General features: G+C 36.2%; 1 pseudogene; it reads right to left on the bottom strand.

The window, feature by feature from the left end:
* Positions 1 to 602: 602 nt before the first annotated feature.
* Positions 603 to 1,607, bottom strand: LOC118982858 (olfactory receptor 10A3-like; annotated as a pseudogene).
* Between the last annotated feature and the right edge of the window lie 838 nt (positions 1,608 to 2,445).

Here is a 2,445-nt window from a genome sequence, read left to right as displayed (position 1 = left end):
TGTTTGCTTGTTTATATTAGATAAGCCTTATTTGTACTGGTTCTTTTAAGAGCTCTGAGACAGAAATTTCAAGATATCAAGGAATAAGATTCAACCAAACTTTCTTGCTGATGCTACTTTGATGTTTAACTGAAAACAGTATTATACAGCATTTGGCTATTACCCACATTTCAGTAATCTGTTGATGAAATTTTAAAAAGTAATTTGGTAATATTTATGAAAATTGGCAAATTCACAATTGCTCTAACCCATCAAAATCAGATTTGAAAACCTACTCTGCAGAAATTAAAGTACCAGTATTTATGAATGTATAACAGAAGGTTTTTATTTAGCATACTCTGAATGTATGAAAATCTGACAAACACCTGTATGGCATCCAATAAACAGTATTTTGAAGAACTGTGTTATATCCAACATAAAGAAATATAATGCACCTATGGAAAAATGTATGTAGATAACCTTACATATTAGCAGATTTGGAGAGCTCTGCTAAACAGTTAAGCATACTCGTGCCAAATAATGCAAACCTTTCCACCATTTGTTAAATTTAAGAGTTCAGTCAGACAGTGACCAAATAAATATTTCATAACTTCTCAGCACAGTCAGAGAGTGTGTAAGTCAACTTTTCTTCGCCATAACTTCATCAAAGCTCTTTTCATCTCACTGTTTCGCAAGCTGTAGATCAGTGGATTCAGCAGAGGTGTAAGAAGTGAGTAAGCCAATGACATCACTTTCTTGGTTTCTGAGGAGTAGCCAGATTTGGGTTGTAAATACGTCATACTGGCTGTGCCATAGAAGAGGGTAACAGACGTGAGATGGGAGGCACAGGTGGAAAAAGCCTTCTGCCTCCCAGTGTTTGATGGCATCTTCAGGATGGCAAAGAGGATTCGAATGTAAGACAAGAGTATCAAAAAGAAAGGAACCATAATAATCAAAATGGTGCCAATGAATGCGTAGATTTCAAACCAGAATGTGTCTGCACATGCAAGCTCTAGCACTGCTGGGGTTTCACAAGAGATATGACTAATTTCATTGGGGCCACAAAATGGAAAACTAAACACCCATGATGTCTGCACAGTAGCCACCATGATTCCTGAGACCCATGAGAACATTACTAATTTCATGAAAACACTTTTGTTCATAATCATTGGATAGCTCAGAGGATGACAGATTGCAGCAAATCTATCATAAGCCATTGTCCCCAGGAGACAGCATTCTGTGCCACCAAAAAAAAGAATGAAATACATTTGTGCAAAACAGCTCACAAATGAAATTGATGATTTCTCAGTGGAGAGAACCACCAGCATTTCAGGCATAATAACTGCACTGAAACTCACATCCAGCACAGACAAGTTCAGGAGGAATAGATACAGGGGAACATGGAGACTCTGTTCCAGGGAGATGATGACTATGATCATGGCATTTCCTATCAAGGTCACCAGGTAAACAACCAAGAAAATCCCAAAGAGCTGCTCCTGTAGTTCGGGAAAGTTTGAAAAGCCCAAGAGGATGAATTCAACCAGAGAACTTTGATTTTGCCTTCTCATTTCAGTAGTAGAGCATGTTTTGCTTTTATGGACATAGTATGTGAGTTATGAAGTCACCATCCAAGAGGCAGTGTCTACACTTACCCCATGTGTACTTGGCAGATGATCCAAAAACAGAACTTGCCCTGAAAGGAACTCAGTGTGGCAATTATGAAGAATGTTCAGCTTCTCAGATTAATGAATCTTTCAAATAGAAAGGAGGAAGTAAAGAATTCTGGCTCAGATATCTTGTCTGTAAAGTACAAAATATATCAAAATTCTATTGCAACTTTTACATTATGAAGTTTGAACATTAAACATAGCCTTAAAACAAAATACATAATTTAGATTCCATCTTCATTACATTACTATCAGTGTCATTCATTTTCCTGATTTTAAATAATAAAATTTAAGACTACAAAAAATTTTTTTTAAGTTGACAAATGAAAAAAGATGCCCACAAAATTTTGATAATGACTTCATAGTTCAAACTTACAACAAAGCTGTTTTTCATTTATTACAAATATTTATCATACATGTATGTGACTTGGCTGAATATGAAAATGCCACAGAACACACAAAGGGGAGTTGTCCTTCAGATACACCTATCTTAAGTGATATGAAAATAATGTGAATTGTCTCCAGGCTTATTGGTTTATGCAAAGACTGGTCATAGCCAATTACATTAAAATTGGAGTGCGAGACTGCATGCAAAATTTTAAGAACCAGTTCTCATTGGCTCATCCATGTGACCATGAGGATTTAGGAAAAGTCCAATTTTGCTCACTCTGAAACTAATTTCATTGTTTCCACTCTCTCCTCCTCCTCCTTTCTCTCCTTCAATTTGTCTTCTCATGAAGCAGTTCATTTCACCATCAGTTATTCAACACACACTGATTAAGCAACTGAGGTTTTCTAG

The sequence above is a fragment of the Sturnira hondurensis genome, unplaced genomic scaffold (assembly GCF_014824575.4).
Source record: "Sturnira hondurensis isolate 20B ecotype Veracruz unplaced genomic scaffold, ASM1482457v3 Scaffold0002463, whole genome shotgun sequence".
Classification (NCBI taxonomy): domain Eukaryota; kingdom Metazoa; phylum Chordata; class Mammalia; order Chiroptera; family Phyllostomidae; genus Sturnira; species Sturnira hondurensis.
Note: the sequence above shows the minus strand (reverse complement) of the source record. Positions and strands in the feature narration are given on the sequence as shown.